The sequence below is a fragment of the Dama dama genome, chromosome 8 (assembly GCF_033118175.1).
Source record: "Dama dama isolate Ldn47 chromosome 8, ASM3311817v1, whole genome shotgun sequence".
Taxonomy (NCBI): Eukaryota; Metazoa; Chordata; class Mammalia; order Artiodactyla; family Cervidae; genus Dama; species Dama dama.
The window spans coordinates 22652798-22667043 of NC_083688.1; positions in this window are offsets into that span (position 1 = coordinate 22652798).

Genomic DNA, 14246 nt, shown 5'->3' on the forward strand with positions numbered 1-14246 from the left:
TGATATTTTTGTGCGGGTAAAAGGAGGGAGATGATGCATATAAGTTACTTTATTTAAATATATGTTTCTCCTTATTGAAGTTCAATGTGCACATTTCAGATAATTTGGAAAATACAGAAAGATAAAAATAAAAAGAAATGTCAGTTATCCTATTCTCCGGAGATCATCACTGTTCACACTTTTATTTTCTTACTGCTCTATGAATATTTCTCTACCCAAGTTAGAAACATACTATATATGAAATATCATACCTTGGCTTTAAAATTTTAACATTAACATAAGCAGCTTTTCATCAGTAGATACTTTTTGAAAAAAGCTTTTCAAATGATAATGCCATAGTTTACAGTGTGAGGTGCACTGCAGTTTATTATTGTCCAATTTGAAATTTAGGTTGTGTTTTTTCCCCTTTTACAGATTTACAATGGGATGAATATTTCTGTCCACAAATATTTGTTAAAGTTTCTAATATTGGCTTAGAGTAACTTCTTAGAAAGAGGATTATTGAGACCATTTTTAAAGTTTTTGATAATATTTGGCCCAATTGTTTTCCAAAGGAAAAAAGAAAACAAAGACACAAATCAAAATCTGCATCCCCCTAGCTATTCCTTTATTACAGAGCCACTGCGGCATTTTATTCTAAACCCAAACTGATATGACCCAGCCCATGTGAGATCCCTTCCAAGAGATGTATTATGTAGGTACCAGAAGGCCTCATACTGGGCTGATCCTGCATAAGAAATGATCTCAATGCATGGATAACCCAGGCAGGATCATCCCGGCTCGTGCATGTTTACGTCCTCATTATTCCAGGGAGAAGCGTTAGTATTCAGGTCTGGTTTCCTGAGGCTTCAGTTGGCAAGAAAAGTGAAGGAAGTGGGTTAGTTTAAATTCCCAGGGTATTCCTTTGCATCAGTAAAAGTAACACTGTTTGAATAGGTACCTGTATTTCAGCCCGGCCCCATGGTGCCTGAAGAATTTAGGGCATGATTAAAAGAGTTGAAAGGAAGCAGTGTCAAAAGACCTAGAAAATCTAGTGTGTCGAGAATGAAAACAGGATTTCAAGCCTTTGAACTTCACATGCCATTCACAGCTGTGCATCCTGGCAGATTTGGGCCACTGGGTAAACATCTTTGGAAGAGAAGCATTTGACCTTTGAGGGAAAACTTTTTTGCACCTGAAGGAAGATGAAGGACTGCAGTGACAATAGGCTGACGAGTTTTCTGGAAATCAGTTATTTTTCTTTTTAATGAGGTAGGACATGGCTGCACAGTAAAATGAGTATTTTTGGCTCTTCCATCTGTGTCTCAAGCACTATGTTTCAAAACTGTGTTGGCCGAACACAGTGAGGGGTTTTTCACAGTTTTGATTGTGGTGATTACCAACAAGTAAACAATGTCTGCGTGTGTGTGTGTGTGTGTACACAGTGAGCACGGATGTTAGAATTATATATTCTGTAGACCAGGGAATCCAATATATCCAGGTAGGTTGGAAGTTTCTGCTCAGAGCTCTTAAGAGCCTCAGTGGTGACAAAAGAGGAGTCACTCAGTAACCTCAGAACAACAAAGCTTGGCATAAATATCCCTGTCTTCAAAACAGCAGTTCTAGTGGAGTTCTGTTTCTTTACCTCTGTATTTCCTGTTCCAGAGCTTATGTGGCTAACAGAGATACAAATCACTGTGCTATGCATGTGGCATGCTTTCCTTTGAAGGAATGCTAGGGTGTAACTAATTACTAGGCAAATGGACAATTATTTTTTGAGAGTTTTTTTTTTCAGCATGTTTGTTGATACAGTGATTAGGCTATTTATAGTAATCTTTTCAAGCAGTTTCTGCATCTTTCCTTGTGAGAGCAAATAGATAAAATTCATAGAGATTTGGTGATGGAGTGTAAGAGTGCTGCTAGTTCTTTTGGTAAGAATGTGGTGCTAATGAGGGCATGATCCCCTGAAGATCAGAACAGCAGTTCCATTGGTACCAATGGAGAATTCTCATCGTCACCAGCTATCTCAGCTTGGGGTTATTGATCATCAGAGGAGCTGTATCAGTGGGAGAGGATGGTCCAGGGCAAACTTTTCGCCATCTGTGGTTCGCCTCCTGGTGATGAGTTGTCTCCGTTGTCATCCTAGAACCTGAGGATTCTCTTCTTAGAGAAGACAGAGAATTAACAGAGAGTTGAAAATATGCCTCATGGTGCACCTCTGGCTTTTCTTTGCAAATGCCAGGTATTACCTGGCAAGGCTAACACTTCAGGGAGCACGTGTCATTCCCTGGGCTCACAGGAGGGAGGAAGTGACCTGAGTGGTACAGGCAGTGTGTGGGAAGCCCTGGGAGTGCGAGTTTTAAACACACCTCCCGTTCGACAGTCAGGGGCTTGCTCTGGGCACAGCTCTCACCATATAACAAGCGCTTGGTCAGTATTCACTGCTGAGATGAAGAAAGATTGAAGCTGCCCTTGCAAAACCTCATCAGACCATCCATCACCTTCCCTCCCACCCAGGGGATAATCTGTAGCTGGCCTAACCAACTGATGACGGAGTACAGGAGGCTAACAAAGGGATTTTCTGATCATGTCTTTAACTCTTTAAAAAACATGCTTTCTAATTTAAGAGCAGAACTTGGCTTTTTCCTCTCAATCCCTTTCCCATCATATCTATTATTATTGCTCAAAACTCTGTTGTCCTAGACCTTCACACATCCAAAACTGAGGGCTGTGGAAGACATTTTTATTTATATTTTTGGCCAGGCCATGAGGCATGTGGGGTCTTAGTTCCCTGACCAGGGATCGAACCCAGATCCCCTGCATTGGGAGTTCAGAGTCTTAACCACTGGACCGGGGAGATATTTTTACAGTTAAAGATAATACTGTAAACTATGTTCATAAAATTAGCAATCTTCCCTTTCAGAGGATACTAATACCTAAATGTAAAATGTTTAATTTCTTTTAAGGAATATTAAAAAAAATATAGCTTCCACTGTATAAGAGAAATAGACATGATAAACCAATTCAAGGGATGTCTGAAGGATGGTTGTTCCTTCCCTTATAGGAATCTCAAAGTCTCTTTGTTTGGGTGGCCAATGAGTACAGCAGAAAATAGCTAATTTATTTCACTTATGACTTTTACTTAAATATTTTAAAGTTCTTATAACATGACACTTCTCCCTTAAATATGGGTTACGCATCTCTAAAAAGTCAGGACTTTTCCCTATCTTACCACAAGATCTAACAACATTAACAGTAATTCCTCAGTTGTATCTAGGGGGCTTCCCAGGTGGCTCAGTGGTAAAGAATCTGTCTGCCAAAGCAGATGTGGGTTTGATCCCTGGGTCGGGAAGTTCCCCTGGAGGAGGAATTGACAACCCACTCCAGTATTCTTGCCTGGAAAATCCCATGGACAGATGTGATGGGGTGTAAGAGTGCTGGCAGGCTGCATTCCGTAGGATCACAAAAAGTCAGACATGACTGAGCACGCACACACAGTTGTAGCTAATACTCGTCTTCTCCCCCTGCCCAAATGTGCCCACTTGTCCCTAAATGTCACTTCAGCCGGTTCAGTCACTCAGTTGTGTCCAACTCTTTGCAACCACATGGACTGCAGCACGCCAGGCTTCCCTGTCCATCATCAACTCCACTTACTGTTGGTTTATTTGAATCAATCAAGGTCTGCACATTGCATTTGTTTATGTCTCTTAAATCTCTTTTAATCTAGAACCATCCCCTCCTTCTTTCTTCATTCTATTGACTTAATGAAGAAACAGCCAGCTATTTCATAACAGTTAGTTTCATTTTATTAATTGCTAAACAAGAAGGCAACCACAAAGGGCAAATTACTTTTGCCAACTTAATGAAACCAGATGTCTTCATTCCATGACTGATATTTTTGGTCTGGGGTTTACTGATATTCAGCCTCAAGAGCAAAGGAAACAAAAACGAACCCTGACTTTGACTTGAATTTGACTAGCAATTCTATGGCAGAATCCCTGTGATTCGGTTCATGAGTCTCTGAATCCTTGACTGCTTGTCACTGATGGGTACCCAATTACTATGAATGCCCACTGTAGTTTTCATCTACCCCTCATGCTATTCAGGTCACTTTTCAGACAGCCAACATCCTTTATCTGTGGGTTGCTTTTCAGAAGGTATGCAACCCCCTACCAGCACTACGAAGTATCTCCGTGATAAGAAGCCTGTATGACTTAGAAAGATGTTTACTGATTTTCCCTTTTACTTGGTTGTATCTTACATTCTTTGGTACCCTTTTCTCATATGGAAAAGAAAGCCCCTGTGACAGAATGGCAGTCGGTACTAGTATTCTCTCCAGTAACTGGGCATCTTAAATCTTAGAGTGCACATGTATTGGGGATGTGGGGAAAGGGTCCTTTATTCCACCAGTCTCCAACCTTTACGGCACCAAGGACTGGTTTCATGAAGGACTATTTTTCCATGGATAGGAGGGTGGAAAGGGCTTCCCGTGTAGCTCAGTTGGTAAAGCATCTGCCTGCAGTGCAGAGGTTCAGTTCAGTTACAGTTCGGTGGCTCACTCGTGCCCAACTCTTTGCGACCCATGGACTACAGCATGCCAGGCTTCCCTGTCCACCACCAGCTCCCGGAGTATACCCAAACTCATGTCCATTGAATCGGTGATGCCATCCAACCATCTCATCCTCTGTTGTCCCTTTCTCCTCCTGCCTTCAATCTTTCCCAGCATCAGGGTCTTTTCCAGTGAGTCAGTTCTTCACATCAGGTGGTCAAAGTATTGGAGTTTCAGATTCAGCATCAGTCCTTCCAATGAATATTCAAGACTGATTTCCTTTAGGATGGACTGGTTTGATCTCCTTGCAATCCAAGGGACTCTCAACAGAGTCCTCTCCAACACCACAGTTCAAAAGCATCAATTCTTCTGCACTCAGCTTTCTTTATAGTCCAACTCTCACACCCATACATGACTACTGTAAAAACCATAACTTTGACTAGATGGACCTTTGTTGGCAAAGTAATGTCTCTGCTTTTTAATATGCTGTCTAGGTTGGTCATAGTTTTTCTTCCAAGGAGCAAGTGTCTTTTAGTTTCATGACTGCAGTCACCATCTGCAGTGCTTTTGGAGGCCCCCAAAATAAAGTCTCTCACTGTTTCTATTGTTTCCCCATCTATTTGCCATGAAGTGATGGGACTGGATACCATGATCTTAGTTTTCTGAATGCTGAGTTTTAAGCCAGCTTTTTCACTCTCCTCTTTCACTTTCATCAAGAGGCTCTTGTCATCTGCATATCTGAGGTTATTGATATTTCTCCCGGCAATATTGATTCCAACCTGGCATTTTGCATGATGTACTCTGCATATAAGTTAAATAAGCAGGGTGACAATATACAGCTTTGATGCACTCCTTTCCCAATTTGGAAACAATCTGTTGTTCCATGTCCAGTTCTAACTGTTGTTTCTTGACCTGCATACAGATTTCTCAGGAGGCAGGTCTGGTGGTCTGGTATTCCCATCTCGTGAAGAATTTTTCGCAGTTTGTTGTGATCTACACAGTCAAAGACTTTGGCATAGTCAATAAAGCAGAAGTAGATGTTTTTCTGGAACTCTCTTGCTTTTTCGATGATCCAGCGGATGTTGGCAATTTGATCTCTGGTTCCTTTGCCTTTTCTAAATCCAGCTTGAACATCAGGAAGTTCACAGTTATGTACTGTTGAAGACTGGCTTGGAGAATTTTGAGCATTACTTTGCTAACGTGTGAGATGAGTGCAATTGTGCGGCAGTTTGAACATTCTTTGGCATTGCCTTTCTTTGGGATTGGAATGAAAACTGGCCTTTTCCTGTCCTGTGGCCACTGCTGAGTTCTCCAAATTTGCTGGCATATTGAGTGCAGCACTTTCACAGCATCATCTTTCAGGATTTGAAATAGCTCAACTGGAATTCCATCACCTCCACTAGCTTTGTTTGTAGTGATGCTTCCTAAGGCCCACTTGACTTCACATTCCAGGATGTCTGGCTCTAAGTGAGTGATCACACCATCGTGGTTATCTGGGTCATGAAGATCTTTTTTGTACAGTTCTTCTGTGTATTCTTGCCACCTCTTCTTAATATGTTCTGCTTCTGTTAGGTCCATACCATTTCTGTCCTTTATTGTGCCCATCTTTGCATGAAATGTTCTCTTTGTATCTCTAATTTTTTTGAAGAGATCTCTAGACTTTCCCATTCTATTGTTTTCCTCTATTTCTTTGCATTGATCACTGAGGAAGGCTTTCTTATCTCTCCTTGCTGTTCTTTGGAGCGATAAGAGCGTCCATAGCCTCTTATTCTTAGCCATTAGAGGGCAGAAGGAATGAAAACCATAATCACAGAAAACTAACCAAACTGATCACATGGGCCACAGCCTTGTCTAACTCAATGAAACTATGTGCCAAGCCATGTAGGGCCACCCAAGAGGGATGGGTCATGGTGGAGAGGTCTGACAAAACGTGGTCCACTGGAGAAGGGAATGGCAAACCACTTCAGTATTCTTGCCTTGAGAACGCTATGAACAGCATGAAAAGGCAAAAAAGATAGGACACTGAAAGATGAACTCCCCAGGCCGGTAGGTGCCCAATATGCTACTGGAGATCAGTGGAGAAATAACTCCAGAAAGAATGAAGAGACTGAACCAAAGCAAAAACAACACCCAGCTGTGGATGTGACTGGTGAAGGAAGTAAAATCTGATGCTGTAAAGAGTAATATTGCATAGGAACCTGGAATGTTAGGTCCATGATTCAAAGCAAATTGGAAGTGGTCAAACAGGAGATGGCAAGAGTGAACATCAACATTTTAGGAATCAGCAAACTAAAATGGACTGGAATGGGTAAATTTAACTCAGATGACCTTTATGTCTACTACTGTGGGCAAGAATCCCTTAAAAGAAATGGCATAGCCATCATTGTCAACAGAAGAGTCCGAAACACAGTACTTGGATGCAATCTCAAAGACAACAGAATGATCTCTGTTTCCAAGGCAAACCATTCAATATCACAGTAATCCAAGCCCTGACTAGTAATGCTGAAGAAGCTGAAGCTGAACCATTCTATGAAGAACTAAAAAACCTTCTAGAACTAACACCCAAAAAAGATGTCCTTTTCATCATAGGGGACTGGAATGTAAAAGTAGTCAGTCAAGAGATACCTGGAGTAACAGTCAAATTTGGCCTTGGGGTACAAAGGGAAGTAGGTCAAAGGCTAACAGAGTTTTGCCAAGTGAACGCACTGGTCCTAGCACACACCCTCTTCCAACAACACAAGAGAAGACTCTACACATGGACGTCCCCAGATGGTCAATACTGAAATCAGGTTGATTATATTCTTTGCATCCAAAGATGGAGAAGCTCTATACAATCAGCAAAAATGAGACCGGGAGCTGACTGTGGCTCAGATCGTGAACTCCTTATTGTCAAATTCAGACTTAAATTGAATAAATTAAGGAAAACCACCAGACCATTTAGGTACGACCTAAGTCAAATCCCTTATAATTATACGGTGGAAGTGAGAAATAGATTCAAGGGCTTAGATCTGATAGACAGAGTGCATGAAGAACTATGAACAGAGGTTCATGATATTGTACAGGACGCAGTGATCAAGACCATCCCCAAGAAAAAGAAATGCAAAAAGGCAAAATGGTTTTCTGAGGAGGCCTTACAAATAGCTGAGAAAAGAAGAGACGTGAAAGGCAAAGGAGAAAAGGAAAGATATACCCATTTGAATGCAGAATTCCAAAGAATAGCAAGGAGAGATAAGAAAGCAGTGCATGAGACCTGGGTTCAATTCCTGGGTTGGGAAGTTGCCCTGGAGAAGGAAATGGCAACCCACTCCAGTATTCTTGCCAGGAAAATCACATGGACAGAGGAACCTGGCAGGCTGCAGTTCATGGGATCGCAAGAGTCTGACGTGACTTGGCGCTATCTTTTCTTTCTAGGGGGGTGGGAAGGTGGTTTCAGGCGGTAATGCAAGCAGAGAAGAGCAATGCGGAGAGGCAGATGAAGCTTGGTTCACCCGCCACTCACCTCTTGCTGTGCGGCCTGGTTCCTAACTAGCTGAGAACTGTTACTGGTGCCCGGCCTGGGGGTTGGGGACCCCCTGCTTTATTTGCAATGAAGGGAAATAGCCACTTAAAAAAATATAGGACTCCTTTTTAGGAAGTATTTAGTAAATGGTACTCACTGTTTTGCCAGTTAAGGTTAGAGGTTATCCTTTCTTGCACCTGTGGACCAAAGTGCATGCATTGGCTTGTGTTCTAGTTCTAGTTAAACCATATTAAACCAGGAGACCCAAGGCAATCCACCCATCTTCCTTAGCCTTATATTCTCAATCTAAAAAACCAGGAGAGACTTCCGTGGTGGTCCAGTAGTTAAGAATCTGCCTTTCCACACAGGGGATTCAGGTTCGAACCCTGGCCAGGGAACTTAGACTCACATGCCTCGAGGCAATTAACTCCAGTGCCACAACTGCTGAGCATGCGCTCTAGAGTCCATGTGCCGCAGCTGAGACCTGATGCGGCCAAGTAAGTAAATTAAGAAAAAAAAAAGTCAGAGGATCCGACTAGACTTCTAAGCTCCCATCTAGCTGTTGAGCTTGATGACCTCATCACGTTAATAGTAACTTTAATTTTCCCATAGTGTCTCTCACCTCCTCCCATAAATAACTTCTTCCAACAGGCGCTTGCCTCTGAGTGTGTTGGAAGCCTCTGTAATGGTTTGGGAGCCATGAGTCAAGATGTCCTAGTTCTTACTCTTCAAGTATGACTTTGCTAAGCAGGTAATTTCTTGTCTAGTTTTACCCACAGTAAGTTTCCCACATATGGTAACTACTCATCTTTTTTAATTGAAACCAGTGAATCTAAATATATTTATGTTAAAATGTGGGTTATCAGAGGGTTGTCCAGAATTGGTTACATATTGGACCAACCAAACAAGTTGGGACTGAAGAGTACCAGCTGAAAATGCAGCATACACAGTGTCTGAGCTAATAAAAAAAAAAAAAAAAGCATTATTGGAAATCAACCCTGTGCCAGCCCACACGTAGGCTCTTTTTTTCTCACTAATCCTCACAGCTACCAAGGGTAGAGCCGGCCCATTTGGGGAAGAAGAAAAGAAACTTAATTTTGAGCATAACAGAGCAATGATTCCAAACCAGGTCCTCCCCATCCTCAGACCAGTTCTCTTCCCTGTGTTGCAACTCAGCCTTTTAAAGTTGTGTATTTGAGCAGTATTGTTGCTTATACTTAGATTGTGGGTGATTCAAGATCTGTTCTCATTTTTCTCATGTGTTATGCTACAGAATAGATACCACAGACACATTTAGAAACCTTTTCAGAATGATTCATATTGGGAGAAAAATCCAGCCACATGATATTTGTATCAGGTAGCCATAGAAACTGCAACTTCAATCAGTTCTCATAAAAGTTCTTTTGTGAAGTTGAATAGACCCAAATTCCTGCTTCGTGGTTTAAAAACCCATCGGTTATTAATGTGTACGGTTATTTCCCCATCTCTTCTATTTTTGCTGTGTGGTTGGCACAGCCGTGGCCTTTGGCAGCAGCTGGGATATAAATATAAAGTGGGAATTGAGGCCCATTGGGAGTGGAAGAACAGCTGACAGAGCAGAGCAAAGCCCCAAGCTCTGCAGGGCCGACCAACCAGCCCAGGCTTGCTGGTTTCGGTCTGATTGACTTGTCGGCTTTGTGCTGAGCGAGGGAGCTTTCACGGTTTAAACGTTGGCATGGGAAGCGATGTTTCTTGCCCTGAGAGTATCCATCTCTATTTGTAATCTACATGGTAATTAAGGTCAGACTTTTTGATGGAGCATCGTCTGTGGCAGAGTTTGAGGCGTGGTGTTCTATTATATCCCTCTTTCTAGAATATTTTAAAAGCTGCACATTATATGTTAGGAAAATGTTTAAAAATTGTTTATGCTTCCCAGTCAGCTGGCGTCATCCTCACTAATTCATCGATGTGTCACTTCATGAATGCAAGTACTTAAGTTGGCTATGTACCTGTCTAACACACAGATGAGAGTTCATGATGCTTATGATCCCTTTTGCAAAGGCTGGCAGGAATTTTTGTCATTGTTTTGTTTTATTTCCTTGGGATTGTTTCTTAAGCTTCTAGTGAGAAAATATTGCTATAGCTTATTAATTATAGTTTACCTGTAACCCAAATTGTTGATAAATAGCTAACATTTTTCCACTAGGGGAACAGAAATCGAGTGCATCGTGTGGAAAATTTGCCACATACATTCAGCTAACGGTGAACAACTTTCTGTAGCAAACATTTTTGAAATGCTCAGGTGTCAGTACACAGTCCCCAGTTTGGAGAGCCTCAAATTTTCTGTAAAATTATTACTATTGTAACAGAAAATGAAAACATCAAATAATTAAAAGTTATTTTGCCTTCACATATTCGGATATCATATGACCCAAACTTCTGTGCTCTTATGTTTTTCCATCTGTTTCTCGATGTTCTCATCTGCTAAATGGACATAAGCATAGTACCTACCTCATAAAGTTGTTGTGATGTTTAAATTAGTTAATAGATCCAATATTTAGAACAGTGCCTGGCACACAGTAAATGTTCAATGAGTATTACAGTCATTATTATTTGTCTGATACTGTCAGGACTTTCTTCTTTCCTGGGTTGCTAGGAACATTCTGTATCATATGACATCTTCTGAAACTCATATATGAAAACTTCCTAGCCACACCCAGCTAAACCTGCTCTTCCTGCAGAATTTCCTGTCTTAGCACATGGCACCAGCAGCTACAAGAACAAACCCTTCATTCCTCCATGGCCCTGCGTACCACAGGGCCTTTGCATTTGCTGGTCCTTGTCTTAGAATGTCCTTCCCGCTTCTCCCAGGTAAATTCTGCTTCTTTTCAATATCACAGCTTCCTTATTCTGAGACGGCCTGTTTGACCTTCTGGAACAGGGCAAATATTCTACCCGGCTGTCTGGAACATTAACATGGGTACCACTTTACATTTCACCGAGTGATGATCAATGTTTGTCTCTGCCACTGGAATATAAACTCCATGAAGACCAGGGCAGCATTAATTTTTGTTAGTTATAGTGTCCCCAGCATCTATCCCTGTGCCTGAAGTACATGGTAGGTGCTTAGAAACATTTGTTGAAAGAATGGATTAGAAGACTGCAGTTCATATATTATTTGAATTTGAGCACATATTATTATTTAATTCTAAAAGTAATACATGGTATTTGTAATAAATACGAGTAACATAGAAATACATGAAGGAACAAAGAAAAGAAATATTGTTTTATCCTGTAATCCCATCGCTCAGAAGTATCCTCTATTGTCACTCTTATTCAGATTTGGTTTATATCCTTTAGACTTCCCTCCTATGTTTATCAGTCATACACATATATACATATGTATGAAATCAGAATTTTACATTATATACAAATGCTTTCGTTTCATTTAATACTATACTGGAGCTATCTTTCTAGGTTGATACATAGGAAGATTTTTTTTTTATATGGACCATTTTTAAAGTCTTTATTGAATCTGTTACAATATTGCTTCGTTTTATGTTTTAGTTTTTTGGCCTTGAGACATGTGGGATCTTAGTTTCCTGACCAGGGATCGAACCTGCATCCCTGCATTGGAAGATGTAATCTTAGCCACTGGGCCACCAGGGAAGTCCCGAGGTTGGTACGTAATAGGTCTCCCTCATTAAAGTGATAATGAAATACTTCAGAAAGGTCTAGAGACAATGCAATGAGCACACCTGTACCCCCCACTCAGCTTGATATATAAAGATTGTCAATACATTGATCATATCCCCCTGCACTATCTTGAATTTAGTGCTTCTCGTCCCCATGAATTTCTTTATTCTTTGCCCAGAAGTTGAAAGTCACTCAGTCATGTTCAACTCTTTGTGACCCCATGGACTGTAACCCGCCAGGATCCTTTGTCCATAGGAGTCTCCAGGCAAGAATACTGGGGTGGGTTGCCATTCCCTTCTCCAGAGGATCTTCCAGACCCAGGGATCGAACCTGGGTCTCTCATGTTGCAGGCAGGTTCTTTACCATCTGAGCCACCAGGAAGGCCCATTCTTTGGCTACGTAGGTTTATATCTATCACCATGCGAGAGTTCTTGCATGCTTCCAAATTTTATAATAATGGTATCATTTTATATGTATTTTCTGAAACTTGCTTTTTTCACTCAAATTTATGTTTATGAGATTCATTCAAACTGAAGTGGGTAGTTCAGGCTCATTCATTTCCCTTGATTCTAATGCAAGAATGTGATATAAATAGTTATCTATTCTTCTTTTGGTGCATTTCAATGGTTCCCTCTCCCCCCACTCCTTTTTTTAGTATTTCAATCAATGCAGTTATAAAACATTCTTGAATTTGCCTTCTTTTGTGTGTATGTGAGAGAATTTCTCCAGAGTCTATACTTGGGAGGGGAAATGCTGAGTGTAGAGTATGGAGCTCTTCAACCTTACTGGATGGTGTCAGTTTGCTTCTCCCAAATCCTCTCATTGTTTCTTGCAGTTGCATCGTATTCCGTGAAAATAGTGTACACTAACTTATCCATCATTCCTTTTGCTAGATACCTATTTGTGATACCCAGTACTACCCATTTACTGGATATTATTTGGGGAGTTAAAACCCATATTAAATATAAAATCTTTCATAAAGAGATAACTAGGCTAGCAGAACATTGAGAGCTTGGATGGCCCTCTAGGGTATTTTAATTTATTTGGTTCACTACATGTAGAGAGGCCGGTCAATTATTATTATTAATAATAATTTTATTTTTATTTATTTATTTCATTTATTTTTGGCTGTTCTGAGTCTTTGTTGCTGTGTGCAGGCTTGCTCTACTTGCGGTGAGCAGAGGCTACTCTCTAGCTGTAGTTCGTAGGCTTCTCTGTGGGGTGGCTTCTCTTGTTGCGGAGCATGGGGCTGTAGGGTGCTCATGCTTTAGTAGTTACTGCTCCCAAGCTCGAGAGAACAGGCTCAGTAGTTGTGGCTCAGGGGCTTAGTTACTCTGCAGTATATGGGATCTCCCTGGACCAGGGATCGAGCCTGTGTCTCCTGTATTGGCAGGTGGTTTCTTTACCACTGAGTCACCAGGGAAGCCCAAGGCAGGTCAATTATTATTATTGCTACTTTTTATCTTTAATGAATGATGAAACCAAACCTGAAGGATTAGAAATTCCAGATCCTCGCTGGGTGAGCTCTAGCCCAGTGGAGTGGCTCACAACCCTGGCTCACAGCTTGTTCCCTTCTCCTCCTCTGCCTTCTTACGAGGTGCAGAGAAAGAATGTTGCCTACCGTTCCAGTTCTGCAAGGATCAAGCCTTTAGCCACTTCAAGCATTGCACCCTGAGGGGAATTCAGGATGGAGAAAAACAGGAAGCATTCTGTGCTTTGGATATACTGGCCCCTAGATAGTTAAGATGCGTGTCTATGGAAAAATTGCAATGACCCCAGACTCTTTCATCTTCTAGTGTATAGAAAAGCACTAAAATCAGTAACTCGAGATGTCTGTTTTTTGTGACTAGCAGTAATATTAGGCTTGACTACATGTTTTTCCCAGGAAAAAGGTTCATGTATATCTGGTTCCTGCCTCACCTCTTTTTAGTAGCTCCTCAAAGCTATTTGAGAGGCTGTCTTCCGGGCTATCATCCTCAGTAAGATCTTGGATAAAATCTAACTCAAAACTTTTATGTTGTGTGATTTTAGTTCAGTCAACAACAGCTACTGAGGGGTTCAGTCAAGAACAATAACTAAAAAAAAAAAGAACAATAACTGGTCAGCGCCTTAGAAATGATGTCAGAGCAGGAGACTACCACAAAGATGATGGAGGAAATGCACCTTCTTTGTCGCACCTGTGAAAACGCTGGGTATCTGCTCACAGGCTCTGTGACTGAACTGCATTGTCCTGGGAAAGGGGAAACAGATGGCGATTTAATAGGAAGCCTGATAGTATTGTTTGGGGTTGGGCAGGGGCGATCCTCTGGGGAGCCAGGAGAGATGTGTCAGCTAAGAGCCACACCAGCCTGGAGAAGAAGCTTGCCGCGGACACTTCCTCCCTCCCCTTCTCTGCCTGGAGGAGCCCAGAGTGGGGCAGGAATCAGAGGTTTCCATTGTCTGCCTGCTACTGGTTCTAACTCCCTGGAGAAGCCAGAAGTTATGATTATAGGGTACAGACTCTGTGTGTGTGTGTGTGTGTGTGTGTCTGTGTTTTAGGAGAAA